Below are 7881 nucleotides of genomic sequence, written 5' to 3' on the forward strand. Positions count from 1 at the left end.
ATATGGAAAAGGAACTTAAAAAGATTTTTCAGAATTGGAAGATGATGACATAAAGGAGTATTATAAGAGTGGAAAATTATCAAAATACCTCTAAAGTTCAAGGATTTTATCGGAAAATTTTAAGAATGGACCAATCAGATAAAATTGAATGTTTAGAAAAATTCAACTGTCTGCCTCACCCAAAATTTAATCACAACCATTAGATATGACGAGCTATACATCCAATGGTCAGAATTCAATGGTAAAGTTGGCAAGCGGTTAAAGGAGAGGATTCTTTCGACTAATTGTCTCGACACTTAAATTCAAAATCAGCTCAATTTTGGATATTCTATTCAAACAATGCTTGAGCTATAAACAAAGAAGTGTGAAGGATCATTTAGGACAAGAATAGAAGCTCGAAATTGGTTGAATCATGCGAATCTAGCTTCTATATTATGGATATGGAATCCTAAGGTTTTCAATAATCAAGAAGTTACGTCAATTAGCCTCAAATCAATTCCTACAACTTCTAAATAAGCTCCTTTACAAGTTTCATGCATGATTCGAGAGGTGATAGTAGCATAAACATGTTTTCTCAATTTAAGTTCCACTATTGAAGAAGGGAGGAATTTTCGAAATTCTAATTGGAGGCTACAAAAAAACTTTGTTCCTCCAAAGCAGATTCATTCATTTTCTCCGACGCCGAGACCGAATTTCCATGATGACCACAAAGACAAAAGAAGTTAGGATCGAGGGTAATCGAAGGACTTCAAGAACGAGTTTAAAATGGATGAATTTTGGAAAAACACTAAATTCATCACCCACTCATTAAGCTCAAATTTATGGATACCAATAGAAACTTTCATGAAGAAATTAAAAGCTAAAGAGGCATGTATCGTTCTACCCAATAAACTCCCTAATCAGACAGAGAATGGGTAAAGAACCAAAAGTTGTAAACTCAAAATTACGAGCATCCACACAAATTTGTCCTTCAAAAATAGATTATTTAGCTTGAGAGGAAGAAAATTAAGAGATTTGAGGATGGAATCAAGGCGAGATAAGGCCTGGATCACGCGAACCAATAAGAAAAGTTTGGATTATTCTCGAGCGAGAGTTATGTTTTCCAGCGAACTTTCAGGACTTGTATCTTGAGTTACCGTCTACGAAAAGGTATGAAACCAGTCCATAATCCTTCCTTGCAACACCATCATAGAATTAAGGTCAACTAAGAACCAAGAAACTTAGAACTAATGTCTTTATATTAGAACTAAGGTTAAGAATTCGGAACCCAGAACCAACGTCCTTAAACTAGATCATGACATGAACTCAGAACTTAAGAACATAGCCTAAGGGCCTAATTTCTAAGGTCAAGAACAAAAACATTACTATAAAGAGTGTGGTACCCTAGCATACCTTACGAACACGATTAAGAGCCTACAGTAGACTACTTACTGATTCTTTGTATTCATTCAAATTTCCTCATGTTTTTCAAGTGACAGGGATCGGATCGAGGATGGAAGGAGATCTGAAACAGGTGCCATATAGTGCCACTTCCTTTTTTAAATATTTTAAGTTGTAATTTTTACATTTTTTACCATCCTTTTAATTAGTCTTTCATATTTTCGAGTATGTTTTACTTGGACTTGAGTGAAAAAAAATTGGGTCGTGACTTGGTCTCTAGCCGTCCAAATGTAGTTATTATCAATATAATTATTTTGAAGCTTTCTATCATGATCGAGTAAGAAAACATCACTGTTCACTTTAAACTAAATGAGGGGCTTAATTGAGGATGTTAGGTGGATATGATCGGTTAATGAGTTCTACTGTGATGCGAACTTGTATAGGTTAACTAGAATTTCAAGGGATGAGTTTGGACTAGCTTCAAGATTAAACAGTGTCTTCAACGTAGGCTACCCAGATAAGTGGCTTCACTAATGGTTTGGTTAGATGACTTGTTTAAAGTATGAACGACGTGTGTCCTATAGCCCTTACATGTGTCGTATCTTGTGATTGATGTGTTTGTTTATTATATTATGATGCATTGTTACTATGAGATATGCTATCGATAACGTGATATTTTATGCAAGTATGGGGTCACTTAAAGAGTATTTCTTCCTCAAGCTACGTGCTACTCTTACTTTTTAGGTAAGGGCGAGACTCCTCTACATAGATGACAACGTCGCGATGATGACCATGGGACTGAAGCTAGGGTAATAACATTCATATTGAAATTGAAAATATTGAAATTCCACGAACAGACAGAAATACAAAATTCTTTCATGTTGTTTCATACCGTAAAATAAAATTTTTTTTTTCGAGAAAGCTAACCGAAGTTCTTTTTTACTTTTTTCTCTCTACTCTCTCCCACATTTTCCGCTTCATTAGGGATGTAATCCCATGAGAGAAAGCTATATTACCGAAAAAACTCAATTAAAAATATAGTTTGTGTATTTCATCTTTTCTTTTAGTTCGTCCAATTAAGACTTTGTAGACTATGGCGTTTTAATGTTATTAAATGCGTAACTACTTTTACCAAAATATTTATTAATGTTTCAACTTCGGAATTTATTATCGAAAATAGAAATGAGAACGCATATACCTTTCACACGAGAATGAGTCATTGGTATGAAAATGGCAACAGGGCGGAATAGTGTCGATTTAAATTTCCATTCATACATAACCACTCTTTTAAAAATTCGGGTCCATAGACAAGTGATTGTCAACAAATTTTGTCCCATATGTCATGGACACTTCGTTCGGTAAATATTTATCGACTATGTAGTTGGCAGAATGTCTAGTAGTATATGAACCGATATGACACGTGCAAGGGACACGAGGCACATGTCATCATACATAAATTAATTCTTCTAACTAAGCCGATATTGGAGGCACTTACTTAGTTGATCTAGACCGAAATTACTAATTATTCTTGGCACCAGTTTCAATCTGTTTAGGTCCAATTGAACTTAAAGCAAAATGACAGTAAAGATCCGTCGTAGTTCAATGATATTTCTTTATTATTATTTTTTTTTTTTCAAAAAATTTTTTAAATAAAAAATACTGTGGAGGTTTCTTATAATGTTATCCTTGTAGCTATCTTGAACTTTTGTTAAGAAATACACGTAGGAGTCGCTTGGATTTCTATGAGTATCTTAAACTAAGTATGAATTAAGGAAACATGAAACAAAAAATCAAGCACCGTGAGTTAAGACCCTAAACCGATCAAATTTCTCAAAATTTAAGTAACGTTAAAATGACCAACTAAATGAGTTTTGTTACCTATGCAATTTTAATTTTGAGATATTATGGCATGTTAAGATTATTTATAAAATTTGGTTGTCATGAGATAAGGTTAGGTAGCCAAACCGAGTAATAGTGTAAATGACCAGAATGCCCCTAAGGTAACTTACCTTCGATTCTCGATCTAAATGACCTCCAAATACATTGAAACTTTGTAATAAGCATTATGATGATTGATGACATGTAAAGTTTGAAAACTATTTTTCAAGGTTAACAATATAAGTTGCTCTTTCAAATGAAAGATCGGACGGCAGGATTAAAAACTAAAAGTTTAATGAGCATGCTAGAATTCACCCTATTGTCCCACTTCTTACAAGTCTAAAAAATGTCTCAACCCAACCCAACCCAACCCGACCTAACTCAACTCACGAACACAACAAATGGAATAATGAATGATTAAGAACGATTGGACCTCTCTTGATTGATCGAGGGATCCTTCCATTTTAATTTTTAATTAATTGAAAATTTTCAATTAATTAAATCAGACATATTTGCAGCAATGAAATACTCTTCTTCCTCCCCAGAGTAATCATAACTAACTAAGACGAAATCTATTCTTTCTATTCTTTTTCTAGGTCGGAACAAGTTGATAGGATCCTCTTTTTTACGTCCCCATGTCCCTCGTAGGAACTACGAGATCACCCCAAGGACGCCTTCGGTATCCAGGGGTCGCAGACCGACCAACTGTTCATCGACATTATGGAGAAATCCAGTTTGATCAGGGAAACCACAGAAAATGAATCTGCCTTAAAATTCCGTCTTCGATAACGACAAAAATATATATTTTTTTTATCCACTTATTTTCTGAACTCATGACTTTGTTTATGGAGCTTATTGAACGAATCAACTCCACAAAACAAACAATGAATGAAGCCCAAATTTCCTTGACACAAGTTCAAGAACATGATATGTTCCAAACAACTTCAAATCATTGATCTAAACAACTTTTGTCAAACCACTTGAAATAATAGTGTTGATTCACTTATATTATTCGAAACGGGAGTTGAATCACCTTATTATAAATCATTATTTGTTCATAAAATCATTTTATTTACTATATTAAATAAAATATAAAATTAATCTATGTCTAAATTATAAAGACGAAATAGCTTTACTCACATCAGTAGCATATTTCTATGCAAAAATTCGTTTATTTGCATCAAGCTTTTGAGGTCACCTGATGTTATGGAGGGGCCCACTCCGAACTGTAAACGAGGTAAACTCATGAACTTGATTGAACTCTCCCCTGTCATCAGGTCACCAACTTCCTTGACCTTCACTAGTCCTGCCTTCGGCATCCCCCTCCTTGCGGTTAAGGTAACATCACACATCCCGGATTAAATAAAGACTCTGGGGATTGACTCAGAGGTAAAGCAGCTAATTCATTTCAAGAATAAATGGGTTACCGGTTCCGGAGCTTGACCTTCTTCTCATAGAATATTATGTATTCACAGGTTCCCTCGTTCCCACCGATTGGTCATAGGTTCGAATCCTACTTTGGGAGATTACCTGTCTATCCCTTGGATCTTGATGTCAGTTGGGTTCGGTACGTACCTACTATTCTATTGGCCGGTCTCGAATCCGTTCTTTGCGTTCCACTTATTGAACAGGGTTTTATGGTCGGTCCGAACCAGATGGAACTCTGTCTTCTCCTTTGGTTCGCTTCTCTCTTTTTCTATTCTTTTGTTTATACTTATTTTGGTTAAAGGATTACCTGTCTATCCCTTGGATCTTGATGTCAGTTGGGTTCGGTACGTACCTACTATTCTATTGGTCGGTCTCGAATCCGTTCTTTGCGTTCCACTTATTGAACAGGGTTTTATGGTCGGTCCAAACCAGATGGAACTCTGTCTTCTCCTTTGGTTCTCTTCTCTCTTTTTCTATTCTTTTGTTTATACTTATTTTGGTTAAAGGATAAACGTTTAATTTTCAAATTAAAAAAAAAAACACTAAAAAAAAAAACAGTAATTAGTGTTTTTCGATTAATAAATTAATAATTGAATAAACATGTCTAAATGCAATCAAACAAAAACCACTCAAATAACATATATAAATGAGGACAAGTAAATCAAACTATTTAGATAAATCTCTCTTCACTCCGTCCCTGAGAAGAAAATCTACGCGTTATTGTGAAACCCAACCCACTCTGACACCACCAGTTAAATGAACAATAACTTTTATAAAATTGAGAATTTACGTAAATATCCCTTAAATTTATCTATTTATCCAATATTTTAAAAAATAAAAAATAAGCAAAGGAAATTCCCATTTTGCTTTCATTTTTGTTCGAACCATGACACCAAGAGCATACAAATTACTAGTTGGAAAAGTGAAATAAGAAAGAAATCCATTGGCGGCGGCATCCAGAGAGAACCCAAAATGCATTCACGATCCTTTAAATCGCCCAAATCTGCTGCGGCCACTTCATTTATCAGTTCGCCGCCGTCGCCCGAATCAATCGGAAGCTGAATCGCCGCGCCTGATCTCTGAATAGCTGTTCGAATGAAATGCTTGTGCGTGCTTGGTGCGGTGGTGATGCGAGGGTTTCTGCTCTGTGAGGATTTGGGGTATTGCAGCTTGCTGGCTTCTCTGCTTTCACCTCCTTGGATCGGTAAGATTCTTCAAGGTTTAATGTTCAATTTGAGATGGGGTGGATTGTGGTAAATTGTTGAGGATTGTGCCCACGGTCGCTAATTTAGGGCTAATCTAGGGAATGATCATGGGTTTATACCTAAGGAATTCTATCTCCATTAGGTTCAAATTGGACAATATCATATCATTGTGAAGATCCGTGATTCTTAATATAGTATTATAGTCATGCACTTAACTAACTTAGCCATGTCAATAGAATTCTCAAATGTCGAACAAAGAAGTTGTGAGCCTCGAAGGTGTAGTCATAAAGTGACTCGAGTGTCAAACAAGAATAAGGGGTGTACGTTGTTCGAGGACTTCAAAGGAGTCGAGCCTCGAGTAAGGAGAGGTTGTTTGAGGGCTCTATAGGGCTCAGGGGAGGCTCTATAGTGCACTTTGTTCGAGGAGAGAATTGTTGGGAGAAAGTTCCACATTGACTAATTTAGGGAATTAACATGGATTTATAAGTAAGGAATACATCTCTATTGGTATCTGTTGGTACGAGGCCTTTTGGGAAGTCCGGGAAGTCCAAAGTAAAGCCATAAGAGCTTATGCTCAAAGTGAACAATATCATACCATTGTAAAGAGTTAGAAGTGTTGCTACCTTTGGTTGAAAATGTGATGAACAGATTTTGGCAGAGGAGACAATCTCAATGAGAGATTGACTTGGCCAAAAATTTCTTTGTAACGATCCTTAATTTTCTATATTCTAAGGTTGTTACTATATTCATATCATGAATATTGAATGCAGAATACTTCATTTAAACTCTCATAAAATATAACATTCATCTTAAAACATAGTCATGGACTTACGGTTCGAAAACATCTTTAAATACTCAAGCCACATGCTACTTCTATTTCAGGTATAGGCAAGGTGTCCTTGTACGACTGATGACGGTATCGCAACTTGAGACCATAACATATGTATAAGGTAGTCGCATTTATTTTTCTTAGACTTAGGCTAGAATAGTGTCCATGGTTGTATTTTAAGATGAAGGTTATGATGTTTTACGAAAGTTTAAATTAAGCATTTTCGCATTCAATGTTCATGATATGAATACATTAGTGACCTTAAATTAAGTAGAAAATTTAAGGTCGTTAAGTTTTTTCTCGTCCTACCTTTTGGGAGGAGCCCAATTGGAGGTGGGATGTCATCTGGGTGTCTAAGTTAACCTTATTTCCTTTTGATAGAGAGGTTTAATCGATAACTCTCAGTCAAAGATGGTTTTGATAGTTTCTTTGAGAAGTCGATCAAACTAAGAAAAGAGAGAATCAAAACAATATGAAGAGAAGTACTTAAACAATTTATACCAAGAGATAGCAATGAAAATAACATGTTGTAAGAAAATGTTGTGTTTTTTCGTTGATGATGTGACTCAATCCTGATGGACCATAAGATAGCTCTGATAACGTGCAACCATAAGAGTCTCTGCCTTCCTTTGGAAGGACGGCCCTCGAGTGTAAGAGATAAAAAGCAAGGGAGGCCAAAAAGGGAAGGACTTTTTCCTCTGGGGTAGGAAAATCATGATCAGGGCCCTTTCTCCCGAAGTTACCGGGCTATTTTGCCGAGTTCCTTAGAGAGAGTTGTCTCCCACCCCTAGGTATTCTCAAGCTTCCAATTACATATATCATCCAACTGTTGTTGATTATTAGACAACAAATGAGAAAGAGCAACCCATTCAAGGATCTCCACCTCGATGAGATTCCTATGGAGATTAATATCCTGACATCCGGATTTCTTAGGGCATCTCACATTTCTTAGGGAGATAAAAGGTTCATTGGACATAGCCTTAACGTACCATCCATTCAAGAATGCAAAAGCCCTACTATGGAAAAACTTCACCATGGCTTTCTTTTGGAATATGTGGAAAGAAAGAAATCAAAGAATTTTTGCGAAAAAGACCCGGACTTATACAAAACTCTTTGATAATGTTGTTTACTAAGCTATATCTTGGTGTAAGCTGTCTAATA

At 35.8% G+C, this 7881-nt stretch overlaps 1 long non-coding RNA gene across 1 annotated transcript; it reads left to right on the top strand.

The window, feature by feature from the left end:
- The first annotated feature begins 5626 nt into the window (after positions 1 to 5626).
- On the top strand, positions 5627 to 6953 carry LOC111435462. Its single transcript, XR_002709076.1, has 2 exons — positions 5627 to 5890; positions 6774 to 6953. It is a non-coding gene; the product is annotated as an uncharacterized LOC111435462 (long non-coding RNA).
- Positions 6954 to 7881: the final 928 nt, after the last annotated feature.

The sequence above is a fragment of the Cucurbita moschata genome, unplaced genomic scaffold (genome assembly GCF_002738365.1).
Source record: "Cucurbita moschata cultivar Rifu unplaced genomic scaffold, Cmos_1.0 Cmo_Scf00049, whole genome shotgun sequence".
NCBI lineage: Eukaryota > Viridiplantae > Streptophyta > Magnoliopsida > Cucurbitales > Cucurbitaceae > Cucurbita > Cucurbita moschata.